The following is a 19,986-nucleotide window of genomic DNA, read 5'->3' on the forward strand; positions in this document are numbered from 1 at the left end:
AGATACAGTTTGATTCCTAAATGTGTGAATATGAGTGTATGTGTCTACATCAATGTATGTGTGTGTGTATGTATTTTCTTAAAGATTGTAACCTTCAGCTTACACAGAAATGTCTGAGAATCTTGCTTTTGTCTGCTGAAATATTAAAGAGTGTAATTTAGCAGAAATTTCTATCTGAGAAATAATACCATACATGAAAATAACAAATTGAATATCATCAAATATTTTTACATGATGATTTTGAGTGTTTATATAAATACAATGTAAGTATTGGATGAAGCTTTGTCTATATAAAGGAAGTTGTTGTTGAAGGTTTTTATTTCTTGATATTATCTTAAAAATACAAATATTTTGTTGGTCTCCAAGAAATATAGTTGGATTTGTTTGTATGTCATTGCAAAATTAAACCATTATTTCTCTATAACATTGGAAGGCTCTTGAAGGATGTTGGCTAGAAAAGTGAATAACAGAGATGGCTCCATCAACACAACATTCTTTATTGAAGGCAGCCACAGTCCGAGACAAAATCAATATCACATGGTACATTTTTGTTCTTAAAAACTTGGAGACAGGAGATTGCAGCTGCTGAAATCTGCTGGAGGAACTCAACAGGTCAGGCAGTATCTATGGAGTCAGAGGGATGGATAATGTTTCAGGTCATAATCCCGCATCAAGAGTGAATGTAGAGGGAAGATAGCCAGAATAAAAAAGTGAGAGGAAGAGACAAAATGGATGGGTGATAGTTGTCACCAGGTGAGCTAAGAATAGTGGAGAGATGAAGCCAGGTGAGGTGGGGGTGGGGGACGGGGGGAAGGGGGACATTTAGAGACAGAAGGTAATGGGTGATAGGTAGAAATTGATAAGGCAAATAAAAGCAGTGGACAGATGGAACCAGATTGGAGACAGAGGCAAGAAGATAAGGGAGGAATAATGGGCAATTGCAATCTAATGGGAGCATGATGGGAAGTTGAGGCCATGAGAGAATAAACACAGGTAGATGTTTGTTGGTGATGGGTAGATGGAAATAGGAAAGGAGACAGAGAGAGAAGGAAACTGGATACACTTGTTGCTTCACTATTATTAATGGAGTATATGTATGGAAATACTTTCAAATATTCACCAGAAATAGAATCCTGAGCCACATCACATCTAGAGTAGTAAATATGAACATATATCTATTCAGAAATGGCATCCATGCAAAACTTTTGCATTTCTTGTGTGAAGGGATGGACTTAGTTCAAAGAATGACAAGGGATTTTGGCAGAATTTACATTGAACTCATACAAATCATGGCAGAAATATGGGCTGAAATTTAAAATGCCTGAATATCATTAATTCCCAAATATGCTCCACTAGTTTGTCAGAAATCTGTTTATAATAATTGCTTTATAATACCAGCTAGGTTTGCATTGACAATCTGGCCCTTGCAAGCATAGTTATTTAAATTAAAAGCACCATTGGTTCTCCTTTAATTACATTTTTGATCAGTGCATTAAGGAGCTGTTGAGATGAGCTAGTTATTTAGTTCCGTTAATAGATCACTTAAGTTAGTTATTACCTTAGAAATGGTGGCTTTGCACCTTGGTGACCCAGGCAAAAAGAGGAAAGAATATTTACCTCTACATAATATCTATTCGGTAACAAAAGCAACAGATAACAGAACAAAGGATTGCTATGTACAGTATAGCATTATATTCAATTGCTAAGCAATCCATGAGTAACCTAGAAGATTTATGGCATTAATATTGATTATGCAATCAATTCTATATTATTAGCAAATGTTTTATATTGATTGTTCATTGTTTACCAAAACAAATGGTGGTAATGCCAGCTTCCATTAAAAATGCATTATTTATTCAGTAATTTTATGAATTCCTCTCAATTTCAGATGGCACATAACAAAATATGTTGTAATATATCAAAATTGGAATTGAAGTATATCACTTCAATGAGAGCATGAAAGAGAGGGATAGAGCCAGTAGGTGTCTGCATTCCTGTCAGAGGAGAAATCAGTCCAAATGAGGAGGCATTCTGTAAAAATGAAGGATGAGATATTATAGAAATTCACCATCTCTTACCCCATCAGAGAAAAGGGAGAACAGGCTCAGTTTTAATTACCAAAGAGGGATCTTGCTGACGATTGAAGTATCTCCACACCTAACCTTGATCTACTATAGAATTAGCTATGGTGAGTAGTATCAAAATAATTAACTATCCTTGGCTATCTTGCCTCATCATAATGTTGATGCCAATCCTTGTTTAGTATTTTGAGTGCATTGCATAATAAAATTCATGCCAAAAAAGGGAAGTAAATGACATTCTTGCATAAAGCAATGACACCAGGTTATATCTTAAATTTTTGGAAATTTTAATTCATTATAAGCTGGAGGGTGAATCGAGATTCATCCAAGATCAACAAAAATAGTTATAGAGCAATAAAATGCCAGAAGGTTTTTGGTCTTGTAGTGTATGTGTAGTGTTGCATTGAAGTTTCATCATGGACCATTACCACAATCTAAAGTTTTAGGTTTGTTATAAGCTTCCAGGTTGTTTCCGCTTGATACATCCGTTAGTTTTTAAAAAAAATCAACCTTGTTTAGTGGTAGGGGATTTGAATTTTTTTGTAATTTGTATCTCAATATATAATTGTATTGTTTAATTTTTGTTTTATTGCAAACTTCAATAAAAATATCATTAAAAAAGTTTCATTAGTCTATTATTCACAGTGACTTAATTGAAGTTTTTTTAATGCAGAAATTGACTTAAAAATTAGAGGGTTAAGACATTTTTTTAGTCCAGCAGAGCAGAATTACTTCACTCATTTCCTTTTCCAAAATGGCTGGTCATCTAAATAAATTTGCTGTACTGCTCCATCGTCATGAATTTATAAAAGATGCTGGGTCCCTCTGTGCTAGGAATTATAACATTGTTGAAGATGTAGGTTCTGCAGTGTTAGAGTCTTTTGAAAAAGACGTTCATTCCTAGAAAACTCATGTAACTGCCACCTGAACTCACGTTCACTCCAATGGAAGGGCCCACGGATCCATTGCTAAATGCATTAACAAGTTAAAATCCCTCTGTGCAACCTGTGAAGCAGACTAGAAATTGATGGGAGGACTGGAATTTAGCAGGCCATTCCTGTCCATATTAGCAAACAACCAAATTGAAATTTACGGGAACCTTACTTGTAGCTATGAATGTTTTAGTGATTTGTGGTAAGATTCTGTGGATGACTGTTTATCACCGAGTTAGATTTCTGCAAAAGTACAATGCTGTTAACTAAACGATAGAAGGTTTGGTAATGCCTGGAAACTGGCATGTAATCCTTATATAATGCAGTCTCATATCTGAAACGTGTCCTTTAACTGTACACAGATGGTTTAGGAATTTGAAGGGTCTGTTGTTAAGTGTTCACACATGTAAAATAAAAACAAAACAAAGGAAAATTCACAGCTGTTCAAGTAAAGAAATGCTACTTTTATTGATCTGCATTCTCACGCATCAGAATGTGTTAAAATATTTAAACCTATATGAAACAGTCAAATTTGGCTAAAGGCCAACTTGGCGCTGAATGTGCATCTGTGCACTGTTCATTGGAGTTCAGATTTTTCGCATCTGTAATACTTTATTTCCATAACTTGATATTCATTTATATTTCATAATTACATTAAAATAATGGCTCTTTCTGTTCAACAATGGCAGTGGTTATTACTTCTGAAATTCAGCAATTTACTCCATGTTCCATGAAACATACCAAACTATAAAAGCTGTTAAAAATTGATCACAGAATTAACACTTCTCAAAATATTTGAATACAAGAATATTACATCAAAGAGAAAAGCTGAAATAAATGTTGATTGACTAGTGGAATGGCAGAGACCTTGAATAAACACGTTGTATCTGTCTTCATGGTACACAATACTCTTTGAATATCGGGGAGCAAAAGGGCAGGAGGAGCTTAAAGCTCTCATTTTTGCAAAAGATAAAGTACAAATTAATACAGACTGGCTGCAATTAATTAGCAGGGTCTGAGAAGAAATTATTGCAAAGCCAATTGATTTCATTGGTGGTGGTCTTTTAAAATTTCCCAGATTCTGGAGGGTCTTTGTCTGGAACTGCCATCTTCTCCATATGACTATTTGTAAAAATTCTGTGGATAGCATGTCCATTCGGGCATGATTGGTATGAACGGCATCTCAGAAAGTATTAAGAACTTAATGTTAAAAGTGAGATAGTGAAATCAGTCGAAAAGTTGTTAAGTGATAGTTCCTGGAAGGTTAAACTGATAAGACAATTAGATGTGATCCACTGAAACACCACATAAAATTGTGCCTTTTAGAGGAAAAAAGTTGATTCTTTGATAAATCAAAAAAATAATCAAATGTATGAAATATCTAGTTTTGTAGTGCCCCTATGTGACTTTCTCAGGCCAACTGTATTTGTGATATATTGGGTAAAATATTCACATAGGAATTCTCTCAATGTTAATCTATGTGGAAAGAGAGAATTTGCTTAAACGTGATCATTCATCCTTCCAAATCAGCTAAAACATGGTATGAATATCAACTTTCCACATGTAATTTTGACACCTGGCTCAGAATAAATACCACTGCAATTGTTTTGAGTGATCCATTTGTGGTACTTGCTTTTAATGACTGGTGATCAACATATCAGCCAAAGGAGGAGTATTGCACACATCAATACAATAAAAGTTTATTTATTTTACATTGATTAACTCTTTTGAAACAGCTTCATCATTCATTCCAAAATCTATCAATGCAATGATTTGTGGCAATTAAAGAACAGGATATTGCTCTGGCAACATGCTGTAATGTTCTATTGATTTCTTTGCAATGGCTGAGTTGGGCAAACTTCTCTGAATGGCTATCAGTGGAAGGTTGTAGAATTAACGATATGATTCACATTACGTTTGTGGACAGTTCATAGTATCTATGAGTCACTAAATTAGGTGATTTAATTAGCCAAGGGTGCTTTGATTTACCAAGCTGGTTTCCAAAATACACTTTGATCTGACTAACTTTAAAAAGGTATACTGGCAGATAGTCAGTGTTAATCTGAAAAGTATTATTTTAAAGGGTCATGTTAGAACTACTCAGCAGATCATGGGGATTGTTGAATGGATAAGAGAAGGATAAGTTAACGTTTCAGTTTGTTCATCTTTTTCTGCAGATACTCTCGGTTTTCATGATTTCACTGTCAATTTTTTGCTGGATTATTTTGCAGTATTTTGATTTGATGAAGATGAGATGTTGAGAGTGCAGATTAGTGCGCACTTTTGCACAGGTTTATACTTGGTGCCTGCCACATTGACCAAAATCGCCTCAAACCATGCATCTTGGCGCCTCACAGTTCGGCGGGCAGCAACCTCTTTTGAAGAAGACCGCAGAGCCCACCTCACTGACAAAAGACAAAGGAGGAAAAACCCAACACCCAACCCCAACCAACCAATTTTCCCTTGCAACCGCTGCAACCGTGCCTGCCTGTCCCGCATCAGACTTGTCAGCCACAAACGAGCCTGCAGCTGACGTGGACATTACCCCTCCATAAATCTTCATCCGCGAAGCCAAGCCAAAGGAAGGAAAGGATACTTTGATGCATGAAAATATTTTATAACAGTGGAACTTTGAGCAAAAATGCCATATTATGGTCAAAATAGATGGACCATATCATATGGCTACAAAGTTGCTTCGAATGACTATAAATGGTATCTTCGTAAACAACTTTTGTTCTAAATTATTTAAATTTGCAACTGACATTTATACTGCTAACTGAATCCAAGTTCAACACTCCTATTACAAAGGAACATATGAGTTCTGTGCAGAAAGTCACAGCCCCTCAACTCTGCATCAAGCTTATCTCATTGGGGCCATGACTCTGTATTCTCCTGATATATCAAGAGTCTTTTGTTAGAATAGTCACAGAATTCTATAGCATGCCAACAGGCCATTTGGCCCCCACAGAACTACCCTGACTATCAAGCACCCATTTACTCTAATCCCAAACTCTTCCTCCCCGTTGTCACCAATCCAGATCCAACCACTCACCATCACACTAGGGACAGTTTACTGTCTCATCGTTATTTGAGTTCAAACACGAGAATCTGCAGATGCTGTGATTGCAGTCAAAACGCAGAAATGCTGGAGGAACTCAGCCAGTCTCGCAAGGTAATTGAGGAAGGGATCAGGCCCAAAATGTCGCTAATATATCTTTACATCCAATGGACACTGTGAGACTGGCTAAGTTCGTTTCATCATTATTTGACGCCTATCCCCACGACTGTGGTGTCATCAGCAAATGTGAAGGTGGAGTTGGAATGGTGTTTAACTGTACAGTTTTGGGTATAGAGGTAGTATTGTAGGGGACTGAGTACAAATTAATAAACAATACCTTCCATTTATGAACAAAAAGTTCATATTTTTGAAGATTTTGTAGTCATTCATCTCTAACTACTGTACAAAGACACATCTGGAACATACAGCACACATGCTGCGTGCATCCTTAACTGAGCTACTGCACATTGACAGTGAAGGATTTGCCAAATGTGTTAAATGTGACAATGGCACCTCAGTTCTACAGTTTTGTGTGAAAACAGCTGCAATTCTTAATACCCAACAGCTGTGTGAATTGGTACATTTAAACAATCTTCAGCCATTTAATAGCCCAAAAACTTTTAATTAACATCTTTTCAGTTGATAGCCTTTCCTACAGAAATATGTGCCTAAATATGGGTTATTCAAGAGCTTAAGTTACATAGCTATTATTTCTTATTCATCAGAAGATTGTAATTCAGCAATACAACCAGAACACAGATGAGAGTGCACAGCATCAGTCAACCAAGAAAGATTGCAGAGGCTGGAAAACTGGAGCCACTTACAAAATGCTGGAGAAACTCAATGGGTCAAGCACCATACAAGACCATACAGTCAACATTTTGGCGCAATCCTTGACTGTCTATTGTCTTCCATGGATATTGCCTAACCTACTGAATTGCTTCAGCATTTGGAGTGTACGACATCATCAAGTCAAGTTGCGTTTATTTGTCGTTCATACCATAAACCTTGCAGTGAACAGTGAAAATGAGGTAGCATTTCTCCATTCCATGGAACTGGTTATTTACTCAGCTTGAGGTCAATGTATGTGGAACATTATGGATCATAAAAGCGTACAGCATAGAAGAGGCCACTTGGCCCATAGATACACACCTTCCTTTTTCAAATATTTTCCTTTCTAATTCACTTTTTAAAGATGCTGTTAAATTTACTCATGCTTCTTTAATCTCGCACATAACAGATCATCACCATGCCTTTCCACCAAGGAGAACATTATCAGCTTCTGCAATCTTTCCACATTGCTGACCTTTACCACACCAGATATTCTCTTTATAACTCCATAATATCCTTCCTTCATGTGTGGTACTCAGAACTGGAGATGATATGTTATCCAAGGCCAGTGATTCACAAAACTTCAACATAATATCCTCATTTTTGTGTCATCAATATTCCCATTTATAGAGCCATCAATTCCTTATTTTAAAAAAAACTTTATTAACATTCTATCATCTGAATGGATTGGTATTAAGTGAGCCTTCAATCTTCTTTGGTATTAATTTATTTTAGTATTTTAACATTAAGCTTAAGTTGATTCTTCTCAATATTTCAAAGTTTAATTGTTAATATAGCATATTAGACATATGGCATGGTAACCCTTATCTTAGAAGGGGTGTAATTATGGAGAGAGTACAGAGGAGGTTTACCAGGATGATTCCAGGAATGCAAGGGCTAAGATATGAGGAATGCTTAGTGGCTCTTGTACTCTATTCATTGGAGTTTAGAAGAATGAGAGGGATCTCATCAAAACATTTCGAATGCTGAAAGGATTGGAGAGAGTAGATGTGAATAAGATGCTTCACTTGATGGGTGAATCCACAACAAGAGGGCACAGTCTTAGAATTAGAAGTTACCCATTTTAATTAGAGATGAGGAGAAATTTCTTTAGCCATCGATTTGTGGAATTTGCTGCCACATTCAACTGTGGAGGCCAGATCGTTGGGGGAGTTTAAGAGGGAGATTGAAAGGTATCTAATTAGTCAAGGTACCAAGGTATATGGGGAAAAGGCCGGAACTTGGAACTGGATGTGAGAACAATTTAGCTCAGGCTGGATTTGCAGAGCAGATTTGGTGGGCCAAATGGCCTGCCTCTGTTCCTTTTTCTTGTGATCTTGTGATCAGGCCCTTTTAGCCCATGAGCCTTTACTGCCCAATTGCACCCAATTGACCCACAACCCCTGTATGCTTTGAAGGGTTGGAAGAAACCCATGTAGACACTGGGAGAATGTAGAAACTCCTTACAGACAGTGGATTTGGTGCTGTAACAGCACTGAGCTAACAGCTACACTAACTGACCTGCCCAAACTGCATTATTCCAAAATGCATTATTTCACATTCTCTGCATTAAAATGGAATCCTAAATTTTTACTCTGCTTTTTATCTGCACCATTATTCCACCTGAAATGACCAGATATATTGATTTCACTGCCAGTTTGATCAAGGTTTGATGCCTTCCTGCATGAGTCTGGTGGAAAGCCCTGAGCTGTGTTTTCATGGTGCAAGTCAATCCAGTTGAACCCTTGTTTTCCTCCCCATGAATACATGTGTTGTGCACCACTCATGTCAGCTCTGGCTCAATGTAGTCCCATAAATCCAAAGAAGTCAGTTTCCACTTTCAGTCCTGTTGTATAAGCCCTTGATCTGGACTGATTCCAGTGCAGTACAAAGTGAGTAATTCAAAGGAAGAGATGCTGTCTTCCACACTTCAACCTCTTGGTGAATATTAAAGATCCATGCCTCTATTTGGAGGAGAGGTTTACTATTGCTTTAGTCAATTATATTTATACTCTGAACTATGGTCACTAAAATTGACTATCAGATCATTCATCTTGCTACAATTTATTAAATGAGGCTGTATTTCTCTACTTTTCAACAATCTTAGCACTTCACAATTACTTAGTTTACTGTGGGGCTCATTGGGATGTCCTGAAGTCATAGAAAATATGAGCCCTTTCCCTTCCTAACCTTTTCTGTAATTAGATCTGCAAGATATTTCCATATTCAGTTCCATTTATTGGCAGAACTGCAGCAGTTTGTGTGATTCCACTGTAACTGCTAATCTCTCAAAAGGTTTCTGCACGAGTCTGCTGACTATTACCCGAGCTTTACTTGGCAGGATGTGATTTTTTTTAATGCATTGGCGAGAACATGATGTTCCTGGAGAAATGTAATCTTTCCTTTTATTTTAGGATAATGACCCCTCCATTTCAAAAATGTTAACTGCGGCTAGTGTAGTGTTTTTGCCATGCTACGTTGCTTGCATTGTCACATGGTTAATCCAAACAAAAAAGCAATGAATCTGCAATAAAATATTGTAATTCTGGCAAATGTACGATTCTCAAGTTGTTTACTTTTAATGACAAGAAGGCTAGATTTGAGAGAGTGATTTGAGTTAAAAAATAAGGGTAAATAAATAAAGTTTTATTGCAAAAATAAATAAATCACAAATCCTATGTTAAATGCCTTAAAGGTCCATGGAGTGGTGCAGCTTCGAAACAGGCCTTGGAACCCAGTTCTCTGGCAACCAGAATGTCAGTCTAATCACATTTGTCTGAATTTGGCCCATATCTCTCCTAACATTTTCTATCCTGTCCAAATGTCTTTTCACTCTTATCATTGTACCTACCCACCATTCTCTGTGTGGAAAAACTTCCCCTAAATTCACTTTTAAATTATTCCTCATCTTAAGCCCATGCCTCATGATTTTAGAGTCCCATACCCAGGGAAAGATTATGTGTATCTACCCGATTTGTGCTTCTTGTTATTGTCTCTATAAACCTCTATAAGGTCACACCCTAGTGAGTTCTACAGCATGGAAACAGGCCTTTCAGCCCAACTTGGCCATGCCGACCAAACTGGTCTCATTACCCTACATTCAGCCTATCAGATCTCCCCTGAGAACTCTTGCCATCCAGTAGAGGCAACATTCCTGCACTTTTACTAGCTTAATAACATCATCATTAAGTGTGGCAATGACAATTGCACACAATACACTGACTGCTGCCTAACCATTAATATGTACAGGTGTAACATAATGTCTCAACTCCTGTACTCAATGCTATGGCCATTAAAGATAAGGATACTACATGCCTTCTTCACCACTGTCTCCTTGTATTGGTACATTTAGGGAACCAAGATCTTCTGGTTGAATAACATGCTCCAGAGCCTTACTATTCATTGTGTTGTATCTCCTCATTTGACTTCCTAAAATGCATCGTTGATCTTGTCTGAGCTAAAAACCATCAGCCATTGCCCTTTTCCACATTCATCTAAATCAGTGGTTTTCAAACTGCCCCCCTGAATTCACATTCCACTTTAACCAATTCTGATGCCATAAGTGCTCAGTGATTAGTAAAGGCTTATTTAAGGTGGTACGTGAGTGGTAAGAAATAGTTTGAAAACCACTGTTTTAATTGCATCTTATTGACTCATTATGTGCACCGTTTCTTAACTCCAAAGGAAATGGGCCTATGACAATTATTCTTGAACAAAATATTTCAGTAACAATTGGGTCCAGATCAGTGATTCTTAATTTTCCCTTCCTACTCACATACCACCTTAAGCATTCCCTTACCATTCACAGAGCACTTATTTCATAGGGATTGCTTAAGGTGGAATGTGAGTTTAGGGGGCAGTTTGAAAACCACTGATCTAAATCTTCTTGTAACTTTGAAATCTTCTTCCCTTTGCACTATATGACCAATGTTGTTGTAATCTGCAAATTTATTAATCATGGCACTCAAATTCTCTTTCAAGTCACTAAAATATGGTGAATCTTGTCTGCACTCTATCCAGTGCAATCACATTCTCCCTATAGTGTGGCAACCAAAATTTGCTGGAAATATCCAATAGGTCAGGCAGCATGTTGGAAGGAGAAACAGAGTTAATATTTCAAGTTAAAGAAGCTTCATCTAAACTATTTTCTGTCTTTATTTAAGATTTTCAGCACCTGCATTATTTAAAATGTTCAAACTGTATTTAAAATATTCCAGTAGGATTTCACATAATGTACTGATCTGCTAGGTGCAGAAGCCATTCATTGACCAGTCTGTGGATGGACCCATAGTGACCCAACCGAAGCTGAAATTATTTGTACATCCCCAAATAGTTATAGAGACATGCAACTGAGAAAGAGGATCTCCAGGAGTCATGTCAATATTGACCATCAGCCACCCAATTATACCCATCCTTCAGTAGTTCAACATTTTAAGGATTCATGATGAGATCTGATCTTATAACATGACTTACTAAAAGTTCACAATATATGCAAAAATATATAAAGAACAGCTACTTTAGGAAGCAAGGAGCATCTCGCCTTCATAAGTTGATTTGAGCACATTATATGGCTATTACAGTTTTCTTTGGAACACAGAGTAGCTGTTGAGGAAAAGGTTTGGGTGTAAATATTATGTGAGCTGGCCAACCAGTGACGTCAGCAGTCAGCGCTCTGACAGAGATTCTCAGAGGTTTTGACTCTGACATTCCACAATTATACAGATGGGAATTGTGAATGTGTATACAATTCACAAACCTCTTTAACTGATTGTCAGTGACATATCACACAGAAAAAGACAATTTGGTTCACTGTATCTATGCCAACATCTAGCCCATAGCCGTCAAATGATCATCTAAGTACTTCTTAAATGTTGTGAGAATGTAACCATGGAAAACTACAGAACAGAAAAATGGGCCATTCATCCCTTTTAGTCTGTGCCAAAACATCATTCCTCTAGTCCCACTGACCAGCACCCATTCCATAACACTCTAGACCTCTCCCATCCATGTATCTATCCAATTTATTCTTAAAATTTAAGAGTGAGCCCACATTTACCATGGCTGGTAGCAACTCATTCCAAACTCTCACCACTCACTGACTGCCCCCTAATGTTCCCCCTAAACCTTTCAACCTTCACCATAAAGCCATGTCCTCTTATATTTACCTCTCCCAATCTGTGGAAAGAACCTACCCAAATTTACTCTGTCTATATGCCTTATAATTTATCAAATCTCCCCTCATTCTTCTACACTCTAAGAAATAAAATCCCAACCTGTTTAACCTTTCCCTGTAACTCAATTCCTGAAGTCCCTGCAACATCCTAGTAAATCTTTTCTCCACTCATTTTTTTCTTACTGATATCCTTCCTGCAGTTTTATGACCAGAACTGCACAGAATATTCTAAATTTGGCCTCACCAATGTCTTATACAACCTCACCATAACATCCCAACTCCTGTACTCAATACTTTGACCTATGAAGGCCAAGATGCCAAAAGTTTTCTTTAAATCCTGTCTACCTGTGACTACCACACTCCTCTGTCCTGTAATTTACTATGCATGTCCTACCTTGGTTTGACCTTCCAAAATGCAACACCTCTCACTTGTCTGCATTAAATTCCATCTGCCATTTTCTGGCACATTTTTCCACTTGGTCCAGATCCCACTGCAAGGTTTGAAAGCCTTCCTCGCCATCCACAATGCCTCCAATCTTAGTGTTATCTGCAAACTTGCTGATTCAATTTCCCACATTATCATCGAGATCATTGTTATAGACAACAAACAACAATGGTCCCTGAGGCACACCACTAATCACAGGCCTCCAGTCTGAGAAGCAAACATCCACTACCACTCTCTGTCTTCTCCCATTCAGCCAATTTCAAAACCATTTTACAACCTCTATGGATACCTAGTGTCTGAACCTTCTGAACTAACCTAGCATGTAGGACTTTGTCAAAGGCCTTACTAAGGTCCATGTAGACAACATCCACAGCTTTTCCTTCATCTACCTTCTTGGTCACTCCTTCAAAAAATTCTATAAGATTTGTTAACCACAACCTACCACACACAAAGCCATGCTGACTATCCTTAATCAGTCCTTGGCTGTCTGAATACTTGTATATTCTTTCTCTCATAATACCCTCCAATAACTTACTGATGACAGGCTCACTGGTCTGTAATTTCCTGGTTTAGTTTGGAGCTTTTTTTAAACAACAGAACTACCCTCCAATCCTCCAGCACCTCACCCTTGGCTAAGGACATTTAAAATATTTCTGCCAGGGCTCCTGCAATTTGTACGCTAGCCTCCCTCAAGGTCTGAGGGAATATCATGTTAGGTCTGGTGGATTTATCTACTTTTTATTCACTGTCAGGCAGCAAGCACCTCCTCCTCTTTTATCTCTATATGTTCCATGCCACTATTGCTTGTTTCCCTTCCTTCCTTGTGCACAATGCTAATTTCTTGAGTAAATACTGATGCAAAAAAACTGTGAGGGTCCACACATAGACGACCACGTTGATCTTCTAGGGGACCAATATTGTCCGTTACTATCCTTTTACTATTAACATATCTTTAGAAACCCTTTGAATTTACCTTCATATTGTCTACCAAAGCAACCTCATGTCTTTGTTTTGCTTTCCTGATTTCCTTCTAAAGTATTTTCTTACATTTTCTATACACTTCCAGTACCTCATTTGCTCCTTGTTGCTTATACCTGCTGTACACCTCGCTCTTCCTCTTTACCAGATTGCTAATATCCCTTGAAAACCAAAGTCCCCTATGCTTGTTAATTTTGCTTTTAATCCAAACAGGAACATGCAAACTCTGCACTCTCAAAATTTCGCCTTTGAAGGCTTTCATTTACTGAACATATCTTGCCAGAAAACATCTTTTCCCAATTCAGTCTTCCTCGATCTTTTCTCATTTCCACAAAATTGGCCTTTCTCCAATTTAAAATTTCAACTTGAGGACCAGACCCTATCCTTGTTCAGAATTAATTTCAAACTAATGATATTATTGTCACTGGACCCAAAAATGTTTGCCTACGCATACTTTTGTCACTTGTCCTGTCTGGCTCCCAAATAGGAAATCAAGTATTGTCCTCTCTCATTGGTACCTCTATATATTGATTTAGAAAACTTTCCTGAACAAATTTGATGAATTCCAAGCTATCCAGCCCTTTTATAGTGTGAGAATCTTGATCTCCAACAGGCATCCAGGACATTTTTCAGATTGCAACCATACTCTGGGTGAACAAATTCTTTCTCAAATCCCCTCTAAATATGTTGCACCTTAACTTAAACCTACACTTTATGGCTATCGACATAACTGAGAAGGAGAAAGATTTCTCAAAATCTACCCAATTAATGCCCATATATTTTTGTTTACTCGTTGATGAAGATACTCCAGCAATCTACAATGACAGATTCTGTGCACAATTTTATTACCTTCTGATAATCTGATGCACATTGCAGCCACACTGAGTTGTGCAGATCTTCCGAAATTGGCAACAAATCATAGAAATTGAATTGGAGCTGTCCTTGATTTAGGCCAACAAACTTTGTTTGTTGCCTTGTTATAAAAACTCACCAACCATTGGTGACCCCTGCACTGAAATACTCATTCTGCATTTATTGAGCCCTTTTCAATTTATGGATTTTCATCTGACAGCATTTTTCAAGAATGCAAATTTTGAGGCGGAGGATCTGTCCAAGGTAACAAGCAGTTTGAGGGGTGTTTGGCAGATGTGCAGTGGAAAGTGTACTGACTGGCTGCATCATGGCCTGGAATGGGAGCACCTATACCTTAAAGAAAGCCCTTCAAAAGGTAGTGGAAACAGCCCAGGACATCATAGGCATCCCTCCCCACCACTGAGAAAATCTATATACGTTGCTGTCAGAGATCAGCAGCAAGCATCAAGGATCCACAACACCGAGGTCATGATCTGTTCCTGCTGCTGCCATACATGGTTCAAGACTCGTACCACCAGGCTCATGAACAATTACTGCCCCTCCACCATCAGACTCTGGAACAAGAAACTCAGATTAATTTAAGGACTCTTACTTTGCAATATTTATTTTCTGTATTGCATTTGTTTGTTTGCTTTCCTTCCTGTTTTCATTTCTATCTTTTGAATACGCATCTTTGCATAGCAGCTTTTTCTTTTGCACTACTGTTAAGTAGAAAATTTGTCGAGCCCACAGGGCTGCATGTGATGTCATGTATGTACTCTGACAATAAATCTGAACTTTGAACTTCGATGTTGACAATCTACTGCAAGGCACTATTATATTTTATGGCAAGAACTGCATGCAGTTGATATGAGAGGTAACAAGAGAACAATTAAAATCTCCCATGCCGTTAGGTATTGAACTTTTATGTTCAGGATGAGCTTAGCACTTCTGTATGATTGTTTTTCAGAGCGCGGGATTAGGTTTGCAGAACTTTTAAGGGGAGAACTACTCATGTGCTTATATCTGGAAAAGAACAGCCTTTTACAGAGAGCCTTTGAAATTCTGCCCTAACAATGTAGAACTGAGTAACTTTGCACCTATTGTCATGGGTGAGGATCTGAGAGAAAGGTTTGCTAGCCAAAGCATCTCAGAGACTTGGTGTTGGATCAGAGCTGTGTATTGAAGCATAGTCATTTATTTGAAGTAGTTCAGTTGCATAAACATTAATGCATGTAAGCTTCGTTGAGAATACTAGAACACCGGAGTATTTGTCTTCATTGAATGTTGAACACACAGAAACAAATACAGCCACTCCCTGACTATGTGGCTTACGAAATTCTGTACATATGACAGGGAAAAAAACAAAACATTCGTGACCATCTCTCAGTTGCAATTCGGTGAGCACAGTAGGCTCTCCAAAGAAGATGGCGAGCAAGAGGAAAAACCCATCCCCTGCTGATAGATCTTGGAAGATGCTTGATTTGGAATTGAGAATGACTTGATTCACGACTTCCACTTGCCTTGCTAACGTACTTCCGACTTACGTCCGTTTCGAGATACGGCCAGTTGGTCAGAATGGAGCTCAGGCTTATGGCAGGGAGTATCTGTAATAAAGAAGGACTGTAAAACTATGTACAGAACCTAACATGGCCTCATATCAAGAGAAATAGTAATCATCAAGTATTGCTCGATCATTGGGTACTGCCAACTCGTTAGTGATCCATGAATAATAATAACATGACTCATTGAAAACCTGCAGAATGTGACAGGATGTTCATTATTTAAAGAAAGGACAGTTACTAGAGGCAGTGAGCTGCAAATGTGATAAAGACCAGGTAAATGCTAAAGAAGCAAGAGAGATTCAGAAGGAATTTCATCACTGCCAGGAAAGCATCCAGAATATGGTTCTGCTGCAGCCAATAGGAATGGATGTGGAAAAGGAACTACAAGAGAAAAAGAAGCCACAAATCTTGCTCTTTGCTATAGAGCCCTCCAAACCCATCTTAATATTTGATGGACCAGGAAGAGATGCATTCACGTTACTCATTCCAAAGGTTCTTGAGGACAGCATGGCTGACATAGCGATTGGGACATCACCTTTCCAGTACCAGCGATCAGGAATGGGGTTCGAATCCCACGCTGTCTGTAAGGAGTTTGTACATTCTCCCCGTGTCTGCATAGGTTTTCCCAAGGGCTCCAGTTTCCTCCCACCATTCAAAATTTACTGGGGTTGTAGGTTAATTGGGTGTAAATTGGGCGACATGGACTCAGAGGCTGAAATAGCCTGTTAGCATGATGGATGTCTAGATTTAGACTTTAGAAGATTATATTGCATGGTTTCCAGGCAAACCAGCCAATTGGATACAAAATTGGCTTCCCAGTATGAGATATGGGACAATGCTGCCGGGTTGTTTCTCAGAATGATGGCCCGTGATGGTGGTACACTGATGGCCCACGACGGTGGTACACTGGTGGCCCATGGCAGTGGTACGCTGGTGGCCCGTGATAGTGGTACATTTTGGTTTATCATTTATATTAATGATCTGAATGAGAATGTAAGTGGTATAGTTAGTGAATTTGTGGAGGATATTTAAATTGGTGCTATAGTGTAAAATGAGGAAGGTTATCTAAGGTCATGATAGGATCCTAATGAACTAAGCTATTGGCAAGTGGAGTTTAATTTGGATGAATTACAGCTGTTGCATTTTGTTAGACAAATCTGGGCAGGACTTGCACAGAAAATGGCAGTGTTGAAGAACAAAGAGATCTAGGAGTACAAGTACATAGTTCCCTGAAGGTGGCAGCATAGGTAGAGAAGAAAGCATTAGGCAAGCTTGCCTTCATTGTTCAGGATATTGAGTACAGGAGTTGGGGCAACATGGTACTGCTGTATAAGACCACATTTGGACAGTTCTGGTCATCTTGCTATAGGAAGGGTGTTATTAAACTAGAAAGAATGCAAAAGAAATTCATGACGACATTTCCAGGACTTGTAGGTTTGAGTTATAAGGAGGGGCTGAATATTTTTCCCTGGACTGTAAGAGGCTGAGCAGTGACCATATTGAAGTCTATGGAGTCATGAAGGGCAAAGGTAAGATCATAGCCTTTTCCCCAGGTATAGAGAATAAAAAACTAAGGGTATAAATGACAATGTCTTTATAGAATGAGGAGCTAGAGAAAGCTGTGGAGGTGTGTACAATTATAACATTTCAAAGCTATTTTGACTGGTACATAGAAAAGGGAGGTTTAGGGGGATATGGGCTAAATGCAAGTGGATCTAGCAACTTGATTGGCGTGGATAAATTGGAACAAAGCCTATTTCCATGCTCTATGTCTCTGTAACACTAAGGTTCACTTATCATCAAACTTAAGCAAGAGGATGAACTCAATAACATCCCCACAGATAGGCAAACTGATTGGAAGACCACAGAACAAGCCATCATCCAGAACTTCCTGTCCTCTACCTTGGAAGTTTTAGATGGCAGCAAGAGGCAAAGAATGGATCAGCCATGCATCCAATCAGGTCTATCAGTTCCTTTGAGGCAAATAAATTTCCTGAAATGAATGACATATTGGCTGAATTGTAATTTGCTCTGTGGAATTGGATGGCCCCAGTCCTACTGAACATGTACAATGCAATGATGCTTTCATCTGGCATTATGTCAGAATGCATAACAAAGCTGTAGGGGTAGATGGAAAAGATTAGAACTGATGACTTATTGTGTTATTTGAGACTGTCCAGGGCCATTGCCAATCAAGTTAAGTCTGCATTGGGGAGATCAGACCTACATTGTATTCACCAGGGAGATATCTGACCGACAGGAGACATAAAAAACTGCAGATTACATAATTTGAAGTAAGAAACAAACTACCGGAGGAACTCAGTGGATCAGGCAACACAAATTATTTTCTTATAACTCATTCTAATCCACTTGCTTTTCAGTGGATGCATGCATTATGTTTGGCATCACTGAAGGACCAAATTTGAAAAGCTATCTCCAGAAAAAATATCAAAGTATAATCTACGATCACTTACTGAAGCATAAGATTTCTTTGTTTAATCCACATTGAATAAACAAACAAACCCAAATTTGTGTCTGGGCCTTGATCTAATTGTTGGCCCTGTGGAAAGAGGTTGAATATCTCTGCAAATCATACAGCAGAGATGGGCAACTCATCACAGAGAGAGAATTGGATCAAATCATTCAGTGATGTGCCACTACTTCTCGTTAAAATAATGCAGCACTCACTGTTTTATCTTTTTTCCATTTACCAAGATACATTTATTGGATTTGGGGAACTAAATAGGGCATCAGAATATAATGTTACTTTCAAGAATGTACTTAAATAGAGGGTCCGGAGTGCAATGGCGTAGGGGAAGGAAGTGGACTTACAACTCTCCTGGAGGATTAAAATATTAAGCCCAAATTGAAAATTGATTTCAAATTTAAAATATATTAAAATCCTTCAGAATCTACCTGGAAGCTGTTGGATTTGGCATCTAGAGGGAGGAAAGCAGCAAGAGAAAAGAAAATTGTAAGTAAAGAGACTAAAAAAATCAAGGAAGAGCAGCCTACCTTACAGTGGGAGCCTCGGCCTCAAGTTCAGAAGCCTCCACAACTAACTCAGGCGATGATGGCTTACTTTCAGCCAAAGCCAGCACCAACTCCTGTGGATACTGGGAAGGATGGTGCCGGATTGATCCAGATCTCCCCTGAAGAATATACTAACCTTATGCACATGAACAAAGGTTTACCTCCACACATGCCTGGAGAGGAATATTATGCTTTGGAATGGTTGCTCCATAGCATCATTCCCAGTAGTGCTGGACGAGTGATGGAACTGCAGGCAGATATGCCAGTGTGCAATTTTTGATAGTACTTGCAGTTTTGACAGCTGGTGATCAAGAGAAGAAGGGAGATCAAGAAGAAAAAGACCAAGATGAAGATGATCAAAAAGAAATATCAGGGGCTTCAGGTCTTGGGAAAAAAGAACCAGCTATGAAAGATCTTTACTGAATAATAATGGGTCAATATCAAGTTAAAAGGGCTGATATTAAATATATCTGATCTGATATGAAGAAGGTTAAAGGTGAAATGTTGAGGTGTGTTCCAGAAGTGAAGGAAGTTAAAGCAACAGTGCAAAGAGTTGGATCTGCAGAGAGTTAAAAATGATATGAGCATCTACATGGATAGAATTGAAAGGGTTGAAAATTCAGATACACTTTGGGAAAAGCAGAGGAAAGAAATGATGGATGAGATGGATATGTTGGAAAATTAAAGTAGACGGGATAATATTAAGATTGTAGGACAAAGAAAAAATTGAAAGAAGGGGCGATCCAGTGGAATTTTTTCAAAAATGGATTCCAGGAATCTTAGGATAAGAAATTTTTACAAATGGAATTGAATTGGAAAGAGCTCATAGGAGGAAGCCACTGCCATTAGAGCTATATTGATTAAATGTCTGCAATATCGAGACAAAGAGAAAATTTTAAGATTCGCGGTCCAAAAGCTAGGCAACACATGGGACCTTTGGTCAGTGATGGAAATAAAATGTTCTTTTATGCAGATTTAAATAAAGCAGTGGTGGATAGAAAAAAACAAATCTAGTGAAGGCAATTCTTTGGAAGAAAG

Source organism: Narcine bancroftii, chromosome 5 (genome assembly GCF_036971445.1).
Source record: "Narcine bancroftii isolate sNarBan1 chromosome 5, sNarBan1.hap1, whole genome shotgun sequence".
Classification (NCBI taxonomy): Eukaryota; Metazoa; Chordata; class Chondrichthyes; order Torpediniformes; family Narcinidae; genus Narcine; species Narcine bancroftii.